Source organism: Hemitrygon akajei, unplaced genomic scaffold (assembly GCF_048418815.1).
Source record: "Hemitrygon akajei unplaced genomic scaffold, sHemAka1.3 Scf000111, whole genome shotgun sequence".
In the NCBI taxonomy this organism is placed as follows: Eukaryota; Metazoa; Chordata; class Chondrichthyes; order Myliobatiformes; family Dasyatidae; genus Hemitrygon; species Hemitrygon akajei.
Window position 1 is genome coordinate 1,302,309 of NW_027331997.1, and position 23,567 is coordinate 1,325,875.

Sequence of the window (23,567 nt, forward strand, 5' to 3'; positions counted from 1 at the left end):
GTGGTTCTGGAGCATGTGTGTTTTCTATATGGCTTTATTCTTCATCACTGCCATCTTTGATAATCCCGTATTGGTATGTGTTCTGCGCATGTATAAAGTAAATAAGAATAAAATTATAGTATGGCAGTTAAATGGATTAATGTAATAATTTGGAATATACGTGGTTGGAATTATCCTATTAAACAAAAAAGACTTAAAATTATTAATCGATTCCAATCTGATACAATTTTTGCTCAGAAGACGCATATCAAGGCAGGAGATCAAAATAGATTTTTTTGCTGGTGGAATGGAAAACAACTCCATGCTACTTCTCAGAGCAAAACTAAGCGGGTGTCTATCTTTATTAAATCTAATATATTTACTCAAGAGTATATTGAGTCAGATTCTAATGGTAGATTTTTAATTGTTAAAGGAGTGATTTGTAATAGAAAGGTTGTTCTGGTTAATTTGTATGGTCCTAATTTAGATGATCCTGCTTTTTAAAAAAAAATATTTGCTTTACTGCCGGATTTAAATGAGTATATGTTGTTAATGGGTGGGGATTTTAACTGTTGCTTAAATCCTATGATTGATAAGAGCTCAACTAATCATCGACTTCCAAATCATTTTGCGTCAGTTATTAACTCTTTTTTGACCAATTTTGGGTTGATTGAATTATGGAGGCATTTACACCCTGATAACAGAGAATATTCTTTTTTTTCCATGTTTATAAAATATATTCAAGGATTGATTATATTATAGTTGATCCCTGTCTTTTGCCTAATGTTAAAAACTGTGAATATGACGCTATTGCTATACCTGATCATGCGCCTTTGAGTTTGTCCTTTGAATTTGACGATGACATTTTTGGCCGTCCACCATGGCACATGTCTCAGACTTTATTGCAAAGCTCTGACTTTATTAGTTTTATCGAAAGCCAGATAAAATAATTTTTTACTTTTTAATGATATAGGAGGTATGTCTAAATTAATTATATTGGATACATTCAAAGCATTTTTATGTGGTCAGATTATTTCTTATTCAACTAAACTTAAAAAACAGACTAAAGCAAAATTAGATAAAATTTCAAAACAAATTAAAGATTTAGATAATATCTATGTGACTTCCCCTAATATTGACATTTTAAAAAAGGGTGGAACTTAAATCATAATATAACCTATTATTAACTCATTCAATTGAAGGTTATCTACTTAAGATAAAGACCCAATTTTATATGTTTGGAGATAAAAATAATAAACTACTTGCATCTCAATTAAAATCAGCTGGAGCCAAGATGCAAATTTTGAAAATTCGTAGAAAAGATGGTACCCTGGCTCGGGATTATGAAGAAATTAATAAGATTTTTCAAGACTTTTGTACTGAACTTTATAAATCTCAATGTCCAGTGGACTCTTCTGAAATGACTGTTGTTGTTGTTTTTTTTTTACGAACGATTGCTTTTCCTAAAATTTCTGTTGAGGATCAAAAAATTCTGGATGCCTAAATTACTGAATCCAAAATTCATAAAGCTATTTTCTCAATGTAATCTGGTAAGGCCCCAGGACATGCTGGTTATCCTGTAGAATTTTACAAAAAATTTGGAAAATTGCTTTCTCCATATATGTTGGAGATGGTTAAAGAATCTTTTGTGAAAAGTGATTTACCCTCTACTTTTTATGAAGCTTCTATTTCTTTAATTCTCAAAAATGATAAAGATCCTTTTGATTTTGCCTCATACAGACCTATTTCATTATTGAATGTTGAAGCTAAGATTCACTTAAAGATGATGGCCAATCCGTTGGAGAGTATTTTGGGTAAAATCATTTTTAAAGATCAAACAGGCTTTATAAAGGGTCATTTTTCTTTCTCAAATGTTCGGAGATTATTTAACATTATATATTCACCTTCTTCTAAAACTCCACAGTGTCTTATATCTTTGGATGCTGCAAAAGCATTTGATTGAATCGAATGGAAATATTTATTTAATACTTTAGAAAAATTTTGTTTTTGTATTAATTTTAATAATTGGATTAAAATGATATATAAAGCTCCTATTGCTACTGTTGTCACTAATAACTGTAGGTCTCCTTTTTTCAGCTATCACGGGGGACAAGCCAAAGTTGCCCATTAAGTCCTTTGTTATGTAACTTAAGATTAGAGCCCCTTGCTATTGCTCTTTGTGAAGCCGAAAATATTCATGGGATTTTTGTGAATGAGATCATGCACAAGATCCCTCTTTACACTGATGATTTATTGATATATATATATCCAAGCCTGAATAATCTATTCCTGCTTTGCTAAAATTATATGACAAATTTGGAGACCTTTCAGGATATAAAATAAATTTTAGTAAAAGTGAATTACTTCCTTTAAATGAATCTGTCTCTATATATGATAATATTCCTTTTAATGTTATGGATTCTTTTAGATATTTAGGTGATATAATTACTAAAAAATATCAGGATCTTTATAAAGCCAATTTTCCTCCTTTAGTGGACTTTTTAAGATTTGTTTTTACAAGAGTGTTTAATGTCTTTTTCACAGTTAATGGACAAATATGATTATCTCTAATACACATTTTTCAAATATTTACAGGTTGGGAATTTTTTACGTGATTTTTTACCAATTTACCCCTCAGCCTGCTCTTTAAATTTGGCTTATGCTATTTTTCAGATTAAACCTTTTCAAAAACAATTCATAGCAATCCTTTATAAACAGTTAATGAATGCTCGCATGTCACCTAATGATAGGGTTCAACGCACCTGGGAAGTACAACTTCAACATTCACTTTCAGATGATCAGTGGAGTAAACTTTATTATTTAGTCAATAATTCAGCTATCTGCACACGCCATATCTAAATTCAGTTTAAGATAGTACACAGGGCCCATATGTCCAAAGATAAATTGGTGCATATTTTTTCGAATATAAGCCCTATTTGTGACAGATGTAATGCAGAAGTGGCTACTCTAACTCATATGTTTTGGTCATGTGTAAGTTTAAACAATTTTTGGAGGGATGTGTTTGGAATATTATCTAAAGTTATAGATGTGGATGTTCAACCTAATCCACTTACAGCAATTTTTGGGATTATTCCAGAAGAAGCAAGCAAAGTGTCTGCTTCCGCCCAACAAAATTTTTATATTTATTTCAGAATATTCCTGTTTTTGTTTACTAAGAAGTTTTTTGATCGGATTGATTCTATTATTCTATCATTTATTTGGGATAATAAAAGACCAAGAATTGGTAAATATCATTTGCAAAAGTTGAAAAAGGATGGTGGTCTCACTTCGCCTAATCTATGAATGTATTATTGGGCTGGTAACGCGGTGTATGTCCTTCTGGTTATATTGGGTTGATAAGAATGAACAGCCAATCTGGGTAGACCAGGAACTGAGAGCTGTGAAACAGTTTTATTTAAATTCGTTATTAGGAGTTACTCTACCTATACAATTAGCTAAAGTTCCTAATTTAAACCTATATCCTGTGGTTAAGCACTCTTTATAAATTTGGACCCAGTTCCGCAATTTTTTTTTAATCGTAAAAAAGTTAAACTTTGTAGTATAATTTATCATAATTACTTTTTTAAACCTTCTTGGAGTGTTCCAATTTTTTTTACTTTGGAAAAATAAAGGTACTAATTCTTTTTTGGATTTATTTAAAGAAGGCCAATTGATGTCTTTTGAACAATTTGTCGATAAGTATTCTCTCTTATATTCACATTTTTTACAATATCTTCAAGTTAGACATTTTTTACAAAAATATTTAAGTAATTTCCTTACATATTGGAGGCTGATTTGTTAGATACTATTATGAATATGAACTCCTCGTTGAAAGGTTCTATTGGAAGAATTTATAATTTATTATTACAAAGGGATAAGTGTCCTTTACTTAAGATTGGGATTGGGATTTAGATCCCAATCATAGATCCCAATACTTCGGATTGGGAGAAGGAACTCAATTTCCCTTTTATATGGGAGGATTGGACATGGATTCTGAAGCTTGTTAACTCTTTTTCGATCTGTGCTAGTCATTCACTGATTCAATTTAAAATTGTACATTATTACCATTTGACGAAGGAGAGACTTCCGAAAATATTTCCCAATGTTGACAAGTATTGTGATAGATGTAAAAATGAGATAGCCACCCTGACACATATGTTCTGGTCATGTTCTATATTAAAACAGTTTTGGAAGTCAGTCTTTTCGACAATTTCTAAAGCACTCAGAATCAATTTACAACCTAATACATTGACTATGCTTTTTGGAATAATTCCTCAAAATATCCATGGTATTTCTGTGTCTGACCAACATGTTTGTTACATTGATAGCTAGGAGGGCACCTTGTTGAAATGGAAGGATATATCAGCTCCTACTTTGTCACAATGGTCTCATTGTCTCAAATGTCTCAGGTGATGCTGTGTCTTGGAGAAAATTAGAAGTCGAACCTTTGTACCTTTATTTGATTTTGAGAAGAGATGGGGCTCATCTGCTCGTTATTATCATTTCAGTTAACTGATAGATTTCCTCCACGATCTAAATGTAAATTTTTTTGATATATCTTTTCTTTCTTTTTGGCGGTTTGATGTTTATTTTTAGAAGTTTTTTGTATGACGCATGGCTCCGGGGTCGTACCTCCAATGGGTTTCTTCTTTTTTCCCCTCACTTTTCTTTTTTTTAAAAATTCACAAAATTTTCAATCCTCAAGATAATTTCCTCTTTTATGAGGCATTGTAAGTGTTGTTACTTCGATGCACTTGTGGTATTTTTGAATAATAATAATAAAAAGATATGAAAAGAATATTAAAGGTGAATATGTTCAGTGGGAAGAAGAATGCGAGCGGGCTATATCTGCAGATCAGAAATGGGAACAACAACCTACCAAGGGACAGGTGGGGACAGTTTAGAAATTGACAAGCAAGGATGCTTCCTACCGTGAGTACCACCCCTCAGGAAGAGCCCAGTGTAATATTGACAGTTGCTGCTATTCCAGTTCCGTTTATGATTGATATGGGGGCAACCACAACCACTCTCAATCGGGAAATAGTATCGGAAAAGGGATTGCAGTTATCAGACGCAACATTCACTCTGTCTGGGTTCGAAGGCACAGAACGTACGTATTCACATAACCAGCCACTGGAGGTGGAATTCCACGGGAACCAGTGTGTGGTTTCATTTACAGTCAGCACCCCGCAGTCGGGGGTGTAATCCAGCAGGGAGAGACTTGCTCTGTCTGTTGGAAGTCGAGATTCTCTGTACAGGCAATGGTGTCACCCTGAGACAGGTGAACAACTGATAGCTCCCCAATTTCCGACCCCCCCCAGTGGTGGGCACTTAATCTGGACTCCACTGCGTTTGAACCCCTTCTGCCGGTGGTTGACCCCCATGTGACTCTGTGCTGTGACATTATGGGGTGCTCAGCTGAGGAAAGTCAATATTATGCACCCCTCGAGGGACAGAAGTTCCCAGTCATGGTGATTGGAGAGGTTAAAGGAAAAGTGGGCAGTGCATTACTGGTGAATTTCCGGATTTCCTTTGGTGACAGACAGAACTGGTGGTTCCCCGTACCACTGTTAGTGTTTGCCCTGGGTTCAAGCCAAAGAGCCCAGGGTTCATTGCCTACACCTTGCTGAAACAAGCCTCCAGCACTGAGGGAGACTGGCAAGACTTGGCTGCGGTCCAACTCCGATACTGGAAGGAGTCTGAGGTGAAGGCGGGACATTTGGTGAGACACACTTTTAATATTGACCGATCCCAAGATGCTGTACCCCATCTCTGAGCAAATTCAGGCCATGAAGTCGGTCGCACCAACTGTCCCCCTGTCCGGATCACCGTGAAGGAAGGACAGACTCTCCCATCCATTCTGCAATATCCCCCTCTTGCCCGAAGCAATTTTATGAGGATGGAAGCTCTTTTGTGGATCCAGCAGGAAAACGATATTCTGGCTATGCGATAGTGACAGACAGTGAAATTGTTCAGCAAGCTTCTTTTGAAGCAGCTGTCTCTGCCCAGAAGGCTGAGCTGTTTGCTCTGACTCGTGCCTGTATCCCAGCAACAGACTAAAGTGCAAACGTTTACAGAGACTCCCGTTATGCATTTGGAATTGTACATGACTAGGGGGCTCTCTGGGAACATGGGGATTCCTGACTTCCTCTGGCCACCCCATTAGTAATGTCACCTTTGTAAACAACTTACTCACCGCTCTACAGATACCTCGAGTTCTGGCTATTATGAAATGTGCTGCCCACACACGCATGTCCGACTGTGTCACTAAACACAATGCTCTAGCAGATCAGACAGTGAAAAGTGCGGCACAATCCTCAGTAGTTGTAGCCTCCTCGGGTTCCCGTCAAGCAACCCTCCATGACTAAAGCAGAACGGGTTTGCAGGACATGTGGGAGGTACGTAATTTTCAGGGGGACGCCTCTGAGGAGGAGCACAAACTGTGGTCCCAGATGGCGTCCCGAAAGACCCTGACCTAGGTTTTTGGATCACCCCAGCGGGACAGGTTTGTGTTCCTACACAGTTTTTACGAATATTGGTCGATTATATACATAATTGTACACACCTGGGAAAGGAGGGAATGGTTGGTAACCTGTACCCTGCACACCGGGTATGACTCCCTTGACAGGTGGATCCTTTTCTGTGTCTACAAGTTGATTTTATTCAATTGCCTAGAGTACATTGCTATAGATACTGCTTAGTTATTATAGATGTGTTTAGTAGATGGATTGAAGCTATTCCAACTACCATTAATACTGCTATGACTGTTGTGAAGGTATTGTTATGGGATATAATTCCCAGGTACGGCCTGCCAGAGATGCTGTGTTCAACAATGGCCCACACTTTATGGTGAAAGTAAACGAAGGGGTATGTAATGAACTAGCTATCCAGCAACAATTCCACTGTGTACACCACCCACGGGCCACTGGCAGAGTGGAAAGAGCCAATGGCACTCTGAAGAATAAACTGGCCAGACCAGCAGCGGAGACTGGACTCACTTGGTTGAAGGTCCTACCGTTAGCCCTATTCCACGAAGGTTACCCCATAGGGGAAAGCGGGGTTGTCACCAGTTTACAATATTTATGGATGGCCCATGAGAATATCCTGGGGACCAAGACCTTGTGCACCATTGCTCCCAGAAAGCCTACCAGCAAAATTAGATATTGGAAGAGATGGGGAAATAAATATGCCAACTAACCAAAATTTTCCAAGCGTTACATTCATAGGTATGACAGGCTTACAAGGAAGAGAACTACCCCGCAGAGAGGAGTGACTATCTCACCATAGAACCTGGGAATTTATCCTGATCAGGAACTGGGATCGAGGGAAACTCAGACCTCGGTGGAAAGGACCATATCAAGTGTTACTGACCACTCCGACGGCTGTGAAACTGAAAGGGCAATCTCGGTGGATACATCGAACAGACTACAAACGTGTTACTGAAGGAGCTGAGTAGAAGGACTCTCTCGGACTAAAGGAAATTGTATTGGTTGATAGTAGAGAGTGATGAACCTCTCGGTTTCTTGCCGTGGACTGTCATTTTAAGAGATAGTGCCTCAGTGACGTCAGCCGCCAGCTTTCTCGGCTCCTGTTTGAATCTTACAAGAGAGAGAGAGAGAGGGCTGGAACTATTTGACCATGGAGCGTGTTTACACTTGCTGGCAGCTTGTGTTCACATAGCTCAAAGTTTGTTTTGTTTAAGCAAGGACACACAGTCAGCCAGAGAGAAAGAAAGAAGATGGAAGGTTCGAAACAAAGGACCTAGTGGCCAAAGGTCACTGTTTGGACTCTCCTATGCCCACAAGGGTGGGTTGATTATTGATCCATTGTATACTGAATGTGTGATTGTCACTTTGTTTGTCCACTGGAGTGAATCTTTTAGTTTGGGAGTATCCTGTGAGGACCACTTGTGCTAACCCTTGCCTGGGGGTGGTAATTCACTTGAAGAGGTACCCCTGGGACCAATCACTGTTGGTGATAATTCGTATAATCCATATGGGGATATGTTGGAGTATCTCATGGCTACCACTTTTGTTAACCCTTAGCCAGATTTGGGTGTGTTATGTGGTAACCACTTGTGAGAAGGGATATGCTGTGGAAATCACTGTCGGTAATACTTTGTGTTGGATCTGGATTGGGAGTACCTTGCAGAATCTACCTGTGTGTTAACCCTTGCTTGGGTGGCAGATCCTTCTGAAGACAGTACTCCTGTGATAAGCTGCTTCTGGTGATAATTTATATGTGGATTTAGAACAACGACGGATAAAACCTACGGCGACTGTTATCCTGTTTTACCACTGTGGAATTTGTGGAATTCAACATAATTGCCTTCTCTCGACATTCACCTTGGATTACAAATATCTCTCTCTCGTCATTTATTCCATGGCTGAACTGAACTTTCATGCTTCACCATCTCAAGACTTTGAGCTTGTTATTCCCTGAGCTCAGTGGTTTGGGAGTTATATTTACACATATGTGTACTCATAACACCTTTAACTTTAGATTATTTTGCTTAAGTTGTTATACAAGTAGATACTAATAAAGACAGTGCTTTTAACATCAAAACCAGACTCCAGGTGTGGTCTATTGCTGCTGGTTCATTTAAACCATTACGGGAGCGTAACAGTGGTGTTTGTGTTTATGTCTTTGAGAGGGCTCACCCCAGCATCCAGTTACGATCTTTCTGTCTCTGTCACACTTATGTCAAACGGGTAGAACTAGGGGCCCTGACAGACACAGTGTTTTGACAGATGTATCTCAGGCCCCCACCAAACGGAACTTCCTACACTGGGAAACATGGATCCTGGCCATACTTGCAGGTGCCCAGCAGCGGAGAGGAATAACTGAGACTGAGCGATCTTTGATGATAGTTTTTCTCTCCTATGGAGTAGCCGGGAATTCACGAGAGATAATCAATTTGGCTACAGCACTTGAGGAGCTGGCCACAACACTGCAGGGGCTCTGACAGAAACACAGGCCCAAGTAACAGAAATATCCACTGAAATGATTGCAATCTGGCAAACACTCGTATAGAATCTTACGGCTTTAGATTTTATCCCAGCTGAGAAGGGGGAACCTGTGCTGTTACTGACACAGAATGCTGCACGTATATCCCTGATGAATCTACTAACATTACACCCCTCTCCGAGCACACTGCAAAAGAGATTGAGAGCATCAAGAAAGTAGGGCAGGATTTACACGGGTTCACGGAAGGGTCGAAATGGTGATCTTCGAAGGCCTGTTTGGTAATATGTGGGGCATGATATTGCATTATGTCCTAATAGTTGTACATATCTTTGTTATAGTTACTGTTGTATGCCATTTTTACCCACTGAGAAGTCAAAGCTGTACTCGGTTGCTTTCTCTTTAAAAAATTACTGTTTTGTTGCTCATGTAATGATCAAAAAGAAGGGAATGATGAAGTATCGTTTAACACTTCATTAAAAAATAGCAGCCTTTTTTTCTGAAAGAAACTGATGATCAACAGATGTACTAAGCCATGCTGAGCCATATTTCTTCTTAAGTGTAGCTAACTAGGGTTTCAGGATGCTTATCTCCTTGTGCACTCATGTGTAGAGATAGGACAGCGTCAGTCTGTTCTGTGTGTGTACGCCATTATGACTATTTTGTAATTTGTCTTTAGAGGCTCCAGCCTGTCATGTAGTAAATAACTTTGGTTCCAGCCTGTCTTGTGTGGGGAGTATCTGGACGGATATATCTGTGGTGAAGGCGAATTGTTAGTCAGTTAGTGGATTGGGCGGGAACAGTCATTGACGGTTCCTGTTTGAGTGACTAACTGAGTAAGCCCCAGGTACTTGGAAAGAGTTTGTACTATATGGTCTCCGAGTGACTCTCTCCGGATTCGATTTCCACAGAATGGGAGTGGTTTTAAAGGGCTGGGCTGCTGGAAGCACATTACCAGATCTGGACTGATTGCAACTGGGTCTGACAGAGGCATAACTGGTTCTGCAGGGCACATTCAGTCTCACTCCAGCTGTTTCCTACCTTCCCTTGTACAGGTATGGAATGTCTAAAGGACCAGAGTTTGAGTAAATGAGACTCACCAAACTTTCTCCTGACTGAATCACTGGAATCTCCAAGTCAGAAGGGTTCGCTCCAGTTGATGCTCTCAATCCTCGGGCTGGTTCACTTGTTGCTGTTCCCTCGTCTTCAGTCGCGCTCTGCTTCCAGTTGTGGTTTTTCTTCCAATAAATCTCCCACCACAGGTCTAACTTTAACATGAAAGATAATGAAGCACATTAACAATAAAAAGGAGAACCAAACATTTCTGCTTAATGTCACTAAGAACAAAACTCACTGAAATTTAAACGTTGAAGGCAGATATAATGATCTCAGTGAACAAACTTTTATTGTCCCTCACATGACACAAAAGAATATGGGATAAGAAGGAGCCATCATTCAGTCATGGTAAGACATAAGGAACAGAATTAGGTGATTTGATCCATCTGATCTGCTCCACCATTCAAACATGGCTAATTTTTATTCCAACACCATATTCCTGCCTTCCTCTTGTAACCCTGAAGCTACATAGCAATCTTGAATATATTAATCTCTGTCATAAATATACCCAAATAGCAGCCTCAACCACACTCTGTGGCAACAAATTCCACACTTCGGACACCTTTTGGCAAAAAAAGTTCTCAACTGAATTTTAACGGGAAGCATCTTCATTCTGAGATTGTGCTGTCAGATCACAGACTCTCTGTCTAATGGAAACATCCTCTCCATGTCCACTGTATCCAGGCTTTTCACTATTCGGTAGGTTTACTGAACCATACATCTCCCACCACCCCCACCGTCCCTCTGAACTCCATCCAGCACAGGTCCAGAACCATCAAATGCTCCTCATACATAAAGCTGATCATGAGATTATTCATGTGAACCTCGTTAGCAACAACTGTACTGAACACAATTCCAGCAATAACAGACAAACTGGTACCAGGATAATTGACAGGGAAAAGTTGTGCTTCCTTTACTGATGTACTATCACAGATCGAGTCATTTCCATTTCCAGCTTAAATGTAATAAAAAGAAACTGGAATTACCAGAAACACTCAGCAGGTAAGGAACAGCTTTGGGAGGGGAACAAACTTTACAATTTAGGTTAATGACGTTTCGTCAGAATGACTTCAAACATTTAGTTGTTAGTGCAACTTGAGATTCTGCCTTATTTCCACCGAATGACAGACTGGTGACAGTGAGGGGTGGGGGAATTTCCAAACACAGTTTGAACACCAGACTCACGGGTCTATTCCTACTGTTGTAAACACGGAAAAGCCGGTCCGGAGACGTCAGAACACACCACAACTACTGAATTAATGATACATACTACTGTATAAAAGATTCAAAAATGACAAAGTTAGAAGAAACAACAAGAACTTTGCCATATATACTTTGACCCTCACCAAATTTTTATCAACACACCATATTCCGGACACTTCACGCTTTGCATGGTAACTGCTCGGCCCGTGACTGCAAGGAACTGCACAGACCTTTGGATCCAGATCAGCACATCCCAGTCCTCGGTAAAGCAGGCAGTGAAATCAAAGATCTCCACAACCTGGGACGTTCTCCTTTCTCACCCACCCCACTCCGGGAGAAGACACAACAGCCATAAAGCTCCAGGACAAATGTGAGGAGCCTCAGGAAGCGAGGCGAGTTCGGGGAAGTTAATGGCACTCAGTGGGCAAAATCACACCACGTGATCTGGCGTCACAAAGCGGAGGGCGGGGCGAATCTGCGGCACACAGCCTCACGTGACCTGACGGCGGGACTTCCATTTCAATTCTGTGGAAACAGACAGACTGGGCTCCTGGTTTGGATCGTTCAATGCAGATTAAGTGAAGTCTACACATTTCTGACGAGCCCAGATAGTTGGGAAACAAATGAATTCCTGGCCCACAGTTCGGGGCTCACGGTCAACATCGGATCTCCCCGCTCGGGATCGGTCTCAATACTCACCGATGGGAAAGTGATATCTTCGGCCCGCAGACAGTGATCCCGACGGAAGAGACGAAAGTCTTTCCTGAACACACAGCCGACCCACTTCAGCTCTGAGCGGAGAGGATTACACCGTCCACCCGGAGACTGTGAACATGCGCGAAGAGATTGTTACATCATCGGGAGGCGGGGCCTCGGAAACAGACGCGCAGATGCTGCCCATCTGCGGTTAAATGGGAGGGACAAACGGGATCACGTGTCAGGATTGGTGACACCGCCCCCTTCCCCCCCCCCCCCCCCCAGGCAGAGACTCCAGTTACTCATTAGTCTGTGGATAGAAGCAAACCTGCCGCTCACATCTCCTCTCACCTTAAATGTATTAGACATTTCAACCCCCAGGAAAAATATATCGTCTGTCCACTCTATCTATTCCTCTCGTAATCTTATAAACGTCCATCCAGTCTCACCCCAGCCTGCGCCGCTCTGGAGAAAACAACACAAGTTTGTCCAGCCTCTCGTTATAGCTCATGCCCTCTAATCCAGGCAGTGTCCTGATAAACCACTTCCCCGCCCTGTCCAAAGCCCCGACATCCTTCCGAGAATGGGGGCGACCAGAACTGTATGAAACACTCCAGATGTGGTCTAACTAGTTTTATAAAACTGTGTTACGAAATGTAACGTTTTAAAAACGAACCAGCAGCAATAGAGTTCACACTGGAGTCTGGTTTTGATGGTTAAAACCATTCTCTTTATTAGGATCTAGTTATAGTAACTTAATGAAATAAAGGAAAGTTAACAGTGTTATGTGTATATATGTGTAAATATAACTCCCAGACTATCGAGCCTGAGGGAACAAAGCTCAGAGTCTTGAGATGGTAAAGTAGGAAAGTTCAGTAATCCACGGAATAAATGATGGGAGAGAGATATTTGTAATCCAGGGTGAAACGTAGAGAAAAGGCCGTTACTTCAAAATAACCGCCGACGACGTTCTTATCCGTTGAATCCGTCACAGACGAGTTATCAGCGAAAGTGACCTGTCACAGGAATACCGTCTTCCAGGGGTTACCACACAGCATACCCAGGCAAGGGTTAACACAAGATATTCCACAATCCACTCCTATGGATTATACGAAGTGACAGCCACACACGTTCGTTGTGGTTCTGTGTACTGATGATCAACCCACTCTTGTGGGCATAGGAGAGTTCCAAGCCTCAGCTGCGACTAACTGAAGCGATCAGCTTTTCCAGTCTCTCTTTCTCACTTTAGACTGGCCGACTGCCTGTCTGCAGATCGCTCTCTCTCTCTTATGGTTCAGTCCACAGTCAGCGCTGTCAGCCTGTGACTGACGTCATAGTCCTGCCTCCTTGGATTCTAAAATCCCTCTGATCATCGACACTGTTCAGGGTTTTGCATTTAACAGTGTACTGTCTCATACATTCGACCTACCGAGCTGCCAAGATGATCATCACTAATCAAATCTCACTGAGATTTCTCAGGTCCTGTTGAATTTATTGCCAAGTGCACAAGTACGATTCTCTGTCAGTAACAATCTATAAATATGTTTTATGTCATTAACAATATATAAAATATATTGTGTCATGATCAATATTAAAATGTGCATTTTGTGTCAACAACAGACTTGGAAATGTTGAATTTGGTCCCTGTCTCCATTCCTTCTGTAATCCACAACCAGCTCCTGTGTTTTTGTCACAATGAGGGAGAGGTTGTTTTCTTGACACCACTGTGTCGGGGTGATGACTTCTTCTCTGTCGGCTGTCTCGTTATTATTTGAGATTAAGCCAGTCAGTGTAGTGTCGTCAGGAAATTTAATTAGCAGATTGGAGCTGTGGGTGGCGACACAAGTCATGAGTGTACAGAGTAAAGTAAGGGGCAAGAAGCCAACCCTGTGGGGTATGTGTGCTGAGGGTCAGAGAGAGAGAGAGAGGTGCGCGAGCCCATACTTACCACTTGCCGGCTATCTGACAGGAAGTCCAGGATCCAGCTACACAAGGCAGGGTGAAGGCCGGGGTCTCTGAGCTTCTTGTCGATACTTCACGCCTTCGTATGGCTGCTGCTCTGCCCATGACTGCAAGGAACTGCAGAGAACTTTGGAGAGCAGAGAACATCAGAGAAACAAGCCTCCACTCCATGGACTCTTCCTACACTTCCCATCCCTCGGAAAAGCAGGCCATGTACTCAAAGATCCTCACAGCCTGGACATTCTTGCTGCAAACCCGTTCCCCCATCCGGGAAGAGATACAAAAGCCTGACCCGGCTCAAGGCCGGCTTCCTGTCTGTGGTTATAAGCCAAATGAATGATAAAATGGACTCGGCCTCACAATGTAATTCGACGTGACCCTGCACCATATGTCTATCTGCACTGCACGTTCTCTGCAGCTATAATGCTTTGTTACATTGTTGCTTTGTCATTTTTATTTTTAGAATCTTGTTTACTAGTACATAATCTTCTACAGCTATAGAATGAAACAAGACTTCAATAGATTAAAATGTATAAAATTAATAAAGCTGAAGAAAAAAACTAATCGTAAAATATGAATATGGAAAATATATATAGGAAACAGAAGGAAAAAGGAACCCCATCTAACTAGGGGGGGAAACCCGCTAACTACAAAAAAGTGGGAAAACCCCATTAAGAATCAACCCCCCGGAGCAATACGTTTAACCATCATCTAAATATAAAAATAGAATCATCAACCACCATTTCATATTTATAAAAAAAATGGAAGGAAACCATATAGCATAATTCAAATTAAATGATAATATTTGGCAAAGAACCCCATCTTCTCTCAAAACCGAATCGAGGATCAAAAGTTCTACTTCCAATTTTTTCAAACTAAGACATAACATTCCTTGAGAAAACCATTCAATTAATGTAGGGGAAGAAATATCTTTCCATTTTAATAAAATAGCCCTTCTTGTCAGTAGCGTAACAAATGCAATTACTTGTTGATCTGAAGATGAAATATCCTGAATCTGATGTGGAGCTATTCCAAATAGAACAATCAACCTATTAGGTAGTAAATTAATTTTCAGAGCTTTAGAACTTGTTGAAAATAAAGACTTCCAAAACGATTTTAATGATGAACATGACCAGAACATATGTGACAATGTAGCTACTTCAGTTTTATATATATCACAGCATTTGTCTTTACTAGAACTATTTTAGATAGTTTCTCCTTTGTTAAATAATAACGGTGAACAATTTTAAATTGAATTGGCACATATAGAAGAAGAATTTCCGTTTTTCAAAACTCGAAGCCAATCTTCATTAACAAAGGCCATATTAAGTTCTCTCTCCCAATCTTGTTTAATCTTTAGTGATAGGTTCGCTTTTTGTAACAAAAATAAGTTATACATTCTGCTAATGGAAACTTTCTCGAAGGGATTCAATTTCAAAATGCTATCGAACAAATCAGATTCTTGTAAATATGGAAACTTAGGTAAACATTGTTGTAAAAAATGTCGAAACTGAACATATTGCAAAAAATGTGTATGAGCGAGAGGAAATTTGTTAATTAACTCTTCAAAGATCATCAATCGACCATCACAAAATAAATCTGTAAAAGAATGGATCCCTTTATTTTTCCATAGGAGAAAAATGGGGACAGTTGTTGAAGGTTTAAATGAAATGTTTCGATACAAAAAACTGGACACCTAACTTGTTTCAAATTTTAAAAAAATTACGAAACTGAACCCAAATCGGTCGGGATTGTTTAATAAACGGGTAAAGATATAAATTTGGAATTTTAGAGAGCTGTAAAGGTAATGGAGCTCCTAATATTGAAGTTAAGTGAAATTGTTTAACAGCTTTTAATTACAAATCAACCCATAATGTTTTTTGGTTCTTATCAAGCCAATATAACCAAAAACATAATTTTCTAATATTCACAGCCCAATAATACAGTCTTAAATGAGAAAGTGCAAGTCCACCATCTTTTTTTAGATTTTTGTAAATGATACTTATTAATTCTTGGTCTCTTATTGTTCCAAATAAAGGAAGAAATAAGAGAGTCAATTTGATTGAATTTTTTTTTAGTTAAAAAGATATGTATACCAAACAAGGCAGTAAGGGGATTTGGGTCAAATTGGACCCTAAAAAGTTGTGAAAAGGTATGGAATACTTCCCGCCAAAACTTTTCAATTGTAGGGCAAAACCAAAACATATGAATTAAAGAGGCATCAGCAGAGTTGCATTTATTACAAAGTGGAGAAACATTCAGATAAAAACTGGACAGCTTCTGTTTAGAAATGTAAGCTCTATGAACCACTTTAAATTGTAGAAGAGAATGACGAGCACAGAAAGATGATTTATTAACCCGTTTAAGAATTTTATTCCATCTATCATCAGAAATCTGACAATTTAGGTCATCCACCCAAGCTTTTTTTATTTAATCTAAACAGTCTTGTCTAGAATCAATCATCAAGTTATAGATACCGGTAAAGGAACCATTAACAAAAGGTTTTAAATTTAAAATATGGAAATATGGAAACTTAGGTAAATATTGCTGTTAAAAATGTCCAAACTGAACATATTGCTGAAAATGTGTATGAGCAAGAAAAAATTTGTTAAATAACTCTTCAAAGGTCATCAGTCGACCATCACAAAATAAATCTGTAAAAGATTGGATCCCTTTATTTTTCCATAGGAGAAAAATAGGGTCAGTTGTTGAAGGTTTAAAAGAAAAGTTTCGATATAAAAAACTAGACAACTTAAATTGTTTAAATTTTTTTAAAAAACGAAACTGAACACAAATCCGTAGGGATTGTTTAATAACCGGGTAAAGAGTTAAATTTGGAATTTTAGAGAGCTGTATAGGTAAACTACTTAAAACTACTTAAGTAAACTACTTAAGAACTTTTTAAAAGCTATTATTAATGCTTTTTGAGAGAGTGATTTAGATGCATATCATATTTTTACTGAGTTAAGTATTGTATGTAATTAGTTTTGCTACAACAAGTGTATGGGGCATTGGAAAAAATGTTGAATTTCCCCATGGAGATGAATAAAGTATCTATCTATCTATCTATCTATCTATCTATCTATCTATCTATCTATCTATCTATCTATCTATCTATCTATCTATCTATCTATCTATCTATCTATCTATCTATCTATCTAATGGAGCTCCTAAAATTGAAGTTAAATAAAGTTGTTTAACAGCTTTTAATTCCAAATCAACCCATAATGATTTTTGGTTCTTACCAAGCCAATATAACCAAAAACATAATTGTCTAATACTCACAGCCCAATTAAATTCACAGTCTTAAATTAGGAAGTGCAAGTCCACCATATTTTTTAGATTTGTGTAAATGATACTTATTAATTCTTGGTCTTTTATTGTTCCAAATAAAGGAAGAAATAAGAGAGTCAATTTGATTGATTTTTTTTTAGTTAAAAAGATATGTATATTTTCAGATATATAGAAATCTAGGTAAAATCATCATTTTCACAGCATGAATACAACCTATTAAAGAAAAAGTAAGTGGATTCCATCTAGAAAATAGTTGCTTCATGGAGTCCATTAAAGGAACTACGTTCGCTTTATAGAGATCTTTATGTTTTTTTAGTAATTATAATAGCTAGATATCTAAATGTATTAACAATTCTAAAAGGAATACCATCATATATACTAACATGGACATTTAATGGAAACAATTCGCTTTTATTTAAGTTAACTTTATATCCTGAAAATGTACCAAAATATTTAAGTGCTTCCAAAACATTAGGAATTGATTCCTCAAGACTTGAAATAAAAACCAAAAGATCATCTGCATAAAGAGAGATCTTATGTATGGTTCCATTCATAGAGATACCATGAATACTTTTAGCTTCACGTAGTGTTATAGCTAAATGCTCCAATACAAGATTAAACAATAAAGGGGTTAAAGGACATCCCTGTCTAGTGCCACGAGAAAGTGAGAAAAAAGAAGACCTGCAGTTATTAGTAATGACAAGCTCAAAGGCAGCTTCCTGTCTGTGGTTAGAAGCCAAATGAATGATAAAATGGACTCGGCCTCACAATGTAACTCGACGTGACCCTGCACCATACGTCTATCTGCACTGCACTTTCTCTGCAGCCATAATGCTTTGTTACAGTTATTGTTCTGTCGTATATCAGCTCAATGTACTGTTGTAATGTATCGATCTGTGTGGATGGTACGTCAGGCAAAGTTATCACTGTAGCTCAGTACGTGATGATAATAAACAAATTCCCCATTTAAATTGTGTGGAAATATTAGACAGACTGAGCTTCTGCTCTGGAACCACAGAAGGAAACTGAACTGTTTTCATTTCTGAACTGAACTGAACTGTTGTCCAGCCTTTCGTTATAGCTCGTGCTCTCTAATCCAGGCAGTGTCCTGGTAAACCTCTTCCCCGCCCTCTCCAAAGCCCCGACATCCTTCCGAGAATGGGGGCGACCAGAACTGTATGAAACACTCCAGATTTGGTCTAACTAGTTTTATAAAACTGTTGTTACGAACTGTGACGTTTTAGAAACGAACCAACAACAATAGAGTTCACACTGGAGTCTGGTTTTGATGTTAAAACCACTCTGTTTATTAGCATCTACTTATAACGTAGTAAATTCACGAAGTAAAGGAAAGTTTACAGCGTTAAGTGTATATATGTGTAAATATAATTCCCAGGATAACGACCCTGAGGGAACAAAGCTCAGAGCCTTGAGATGGTAAAGTAGGAAAGTTCAGTAATCCACGGAATAAATGACGGGAGAGAGATATTTGTAATCCAGGGTGGGTTAACACAAAATATTCCAACTGCAGAAAAAAAGCATGAAGGAGGTGTGGGATGGGATGAAGATCATCACCGGATGCGGTGCAAAGCGGGGGGCGAACATAAGTGGAGATGTGGAGAAAGCGAACCAGCTGAACAACTTCTTCAACAGGTTCGACAGCTCAATCTCATCCTCACCGCAGAAATCCACACCAGGCTTACTTCCCTCACAGGAAAATAGCCACTCACAGGAGACCTTGCCCACGCCCAGGATTACGGCTGCACAGGTGGAAGGTCAACTGAGGAAGATCTGTACCAGCAAGGCGGCTGGACCGGATGGAGTTTCCCCACGATTACTGAGGGCATGTACGACTGAGCTGGGAGAACCACTATAGCGCATCTTCAACATGAGCCTGGAGCAGAGAAGAGTACCCAGACAGTGGAAAACATCCTGTATTGTCCCGGTACCGAAGAAACCACAACCAAAGGAGTTGAATGACTTCAGACCTGTTGCCTTGACGTCGCACGTGATGAAGACCATGGAGCGGCTGATAATACAGAATCTGAGGCCACAAACCAGGCACGCCCGGGATCCTCTTCAGTTTGCGTATAAGGAGAAGGTGGGAGTGGAGGATGCTATCACGTATTTGCTGCACCATTCACTCTCTCACCTAGAGGGGGTCAGTTGTGCTGTGAGGATTACATTCCTTGACTTCTCTAGTGCCTTTAACACCATCCAGCCCAAGATCTTAAGGCACAAACTAACGGAGATGGGAGTAGACTCTCACATGGTGGATTGGATAGTGGACTACTTGACAGATAACCTCAGTATGTGCGGTTGGGAGACTGTAGGTCTGACACGGTGGTCAGCAGCACAGGGGCGCCGCAGGGAACCGTACTCTCTCCGGTCCTGTTCACCCTGTACACATCAGACTTCCAATATAACTCGGAGTCCTGCCATGTGCAGAAGTTCGCTGATGACACGGCCATAGTGGGGTGTGTCAGGAATGGACAGGAGGAGGAGTATAGGAAACTGATACAGGACTTTGTGATATGGTGCAACTCAAACAACCTGCGTCTCAATATCACCAAGACCAAGGAGATGGTGGTGGACTTTAGGAGATCTAGGCCTCATATGGAGCCAGTGATCATTAATGGAGAATGTGTGGAGCAGGTTAAGACCTACAAGTATCTGGGAGTACAGTTAGACGAGAAGCTAGACTGGACTGCCAACACAGATGCCTTGTGCAGGAAGGCACAGAGTCGACTGTACTTCCTAAGAAGGTTGGCGTCATTCAATGTCTGTAGTGAGATGCTGAAGATGTTCTATAGGTCAGTTGTGGAGAGCGCCCTCTTCTTTGTGGTGGCGTGTTGGGGAGGCAGCATTAAGAAGAGGGACGCCTCCCGTCTTAATAAGCTGGTAAGGAAGGCGGGCTCTGTCGTGGGCAAAGTACTGGAGAGTTTAACATCGGTAGCTGAGCGAAGGGCGCTGAGTAGGCTACGGTCAATTATGGATAACTCTGAACATCCTCTACATAGCACCATCCAGAGACAGAGAAGCAGTTTCAGCGACAGGTTACTATCGATGCAATGCTCCTCAGACAGGATGAAGAGGTCAATACTCCCCAATGCCATTAGGCTTTACAATTCTACCGCCAGGACTTAAGAACTTTTTAAAAGCTATTATTAATGCTTTTTGAGATAGTGATTTAGATGCATATCATATTCTTTACTGAGTTAAGTATTGTATGTAATTAGTTTTGCTACAACAAGTGTATGGGACATTGGAAAAAACTTGAATGTCCCCATGGGGATGAATAAAGTATCTATCTATCTATCTATCTATCCTATGGATTATACGAAGTGACAGCCACACACATTCGTTGTGGTTCCGTTGTACCGATGACAACCCACTCTTGTGGGCATAGGAGAGTTCCAAGCCTCAGCTGCGACTAACTGAAGCGATCAGCGTTTCCACTCACTCACTCACCTCTCACTCACTCTCTCTCTCTCTCTCTCCTCGCCTCTCTCTCCTCTCTCCCTCTCTCCCTCTCTCCTCTCTCTTCTCTCTCTTCTCTCTCCTCTCTCTCTCTCTCTCATCTCTCTCTCTCTCTCTCTCTCTCTCTCTCTCTCTCCTCTCTCTCTCTCTCTCTCTCTCTCTCCCTCTCCCCTCCCTCCCTCCCTCTCTCTTCCCCCCCCCCCCCCACCCCCGGCCGACTGCCTGTCTGCAGATCGCTCTCTCTCTCTCTCTTATGGTTCAGTCCACAGTCGAGCGCTGTCAGCCTGTGACTGACGTCATAGTCCCGCCTCCTCACGCCGGCGCTCTTAAAGAAACAGTCACAGTACGACCGCAGGCTCGTAACGGCCGCAGCACAACTTCCCGACTTTTGAACTCAATGCTTCAACTAATAAAGACAACGACTCCATTTGCCTTCTGAACCACCCGATCAATCTGTGCAGTCTCTTTCAGGGAGCGATGAACTTGGAGTCTAAGATCCCTCTGATCATCGACACTGTTCAGGGTTTTGCATTTAACAGCGTACTGTCGCATACATTCGACCTACCGAGCTGCCAAGATGATCATCACTAATCAAATCTCACTGAGATTTCTCAGGTCTTGTTGAATTTATTGCCAAGTGTACAAGTACGGGAAGGTACAGGAACAGAGAAACACTGACTTGTGGCAGCATCGCAGGCAAGTACTTTCACATAACACACGGAACAGAAATTATACGATTCTCTGTCAGTAACAATCTATAAATATGTTTTATGTCATTAACAATATGTAAAATACATTGTGTCATGATCAATATTAAAATGTGCTTTTTGTGTCAATAACAGACTTGGAAATGTTGAATTTGGTCCCTGTCTCCATTCCTCCTGTAATCCACAACCAGCTCCTTTGTTTTTTGTCACAATGAGGGAGAGGTTGTTGTCTTGTCGGGGTGATGACTTCTTCTCTGTAGGCTGCCTCGTTATTATTTGAGATCAGGCCAGTCAGTGTAGTGTAGTCAGCAAATTTAATTAGCAGATTGGAGCTGTGGGTGGCGACACAAGTCATGGGTGCACAGAGAGTAAAGGAGGGGGCAAGGAGTCACCCCGTGGGGTATATGTGCTGAGGGTCAGAGAGACAGAGGTGACGGAGCCCACTCTTACCACCTGCCGGCGATCTGACAAGAAGTCCAGGATCCAGCTACACAAGGCAGGGTGAAGGCCGAGATCTCTGAGCTTCTTGTCGATACTTCACGCCTTCGTATGGCTACTGCTCTGCCCATGACTGCAAGGAACTGCAGAGAACATCAGAGAAACAGGCCTCCCCTCCATGGACTCTTCCTACACTTCCCCTCCCTCGGAAAAGCAGGCCATGTACTCAAAGATCCTCACAACCTGGACCATTCTTGCTGCAAACACGCTCCCCCATCGGGGAAGAGATACAAAAGCCTTAAAGCGCGAACCACCCGGCTCAAGGCGGCTTTATGTCTGTGGTTATAATCCAAATGAATGATAAAATGGACTCGGCCTCGCAATGTAACTCGACGTGACCCTGCACCATATGTCTATCTGCACTGCACTTTCTCTGCAGCCATAATGCTTTGTTACAGTTACTGTTTTGTCCTTTTCATTTTTTTTAATTTTTAGAATCTTTTTTATTGGTACAGAATCTTGTACAGCTATAAAATTGACACAAAACGTCAATAGATTAATATGTATGCAATTAATAAAGCTGATAAAAACTGATCGTAAAATATAAAATTGGAAATTATTATATGGAAAAAAAGGAACCCCATCTAACTAGGGGAAAAAACACACTAACTACACACATTTGACCATCATCTAAATATGAAAATAAGAAACATCAACCGCCATTTCGTATTTATATAAAAAAATTGGAAGGAAACCATACAGAGTAATCAAATTAAATGATAATATTTGGCAAATGAACCCCATCTTCTCTCAAATTCGAATCGAGGATCAAAAGTTCTACTTCTATGTTTTTCCAAACTGAGACATAACATTCCTTGAGAAAATCATTCAATTAATGTAGGGGGAAGAAATATCTTTGTATTTTAATAAAATAGCCCTTCTTTGTCAGTAGTGTAACAAATGCAATTACATGTTGATCTGAAGATGAAATACCCTGAATATGATGTGGAGCTATTCCAAATAGAACAGTCAATCTATTAGGTTGTAAATTAATTTTCAGAGCTTTAGAACTTGTAGAAAATAAAGATTTCCAAAACGATTTTAATGAAGTACATGACAAGAACATATGTGACAAAGTAGCTACTTCAGTTTTACATCTATCACAACATTTGTCTATACAAGGAAATATTTTAGATAGTCTCTCCTTTGTTAAATAATAACGGTGAACAATTTTAAATTGAATTAAACGATGGTGGGCACATACAGAAGAAGAATTTAAGTTTTTCAGAACTCGAAGCCAATCTTCATTAACAAAGGCCATATGAAGTTCTCTCTCCCAATCTTATTTAGTCTTTAGTGATAGGTTCTCTTTTTGTAACAAAAATAAATTATAAATTCTGCTAATGGAACCTTTCACTAAGGGATTCGATTTCAAAATGTTATCCAACAAATCAGATTCTTGTAAATATGGAAACTTATGTAGATATTGCTGTTAAAAATGTCCAATCTGAACATATTGCTGAAAATGTGTATGAGCGAAAGAAAATTTGTTAAATAACTCTTCAAAGGTCATCAATCGACAATCACAAAATAAATCTGTAAACGAATGGATCCCTTTATTTTTCCATAGGAGAAAAATTGGGTCAGTTGTTGAAGGTTTAAATGAAAAGTTTCGATATAAAAAACTAGACAACTTAAATCGTTTAATTTTTTTTAAAAAACTAAACT

At 39.8% G+C, this 23,567-nt stretch overlaps 1 protein-coding gene and 1 pseudogene across 1 annotated transcript in view; one reads left to right on the plus strand and one right to left on the minus strand.

Moving 5' to 3' along the window:
* Positions 1 to 23,567, minus strand: part of LOC140723378 (uncharacterized) — a 425,409-nt pseudogene that overhangs the window by 325,185 nt on the left and 76,657 nt on the right.
* The window catches only part of LOC140723394 (uncharacterized), a 175,092-nt gene that overhangs the window by 53,189 nt on the left and 98,336 nt on the right, over positions 1 to 23,567 (plus strand). The window lies entirely within an intron of this gene.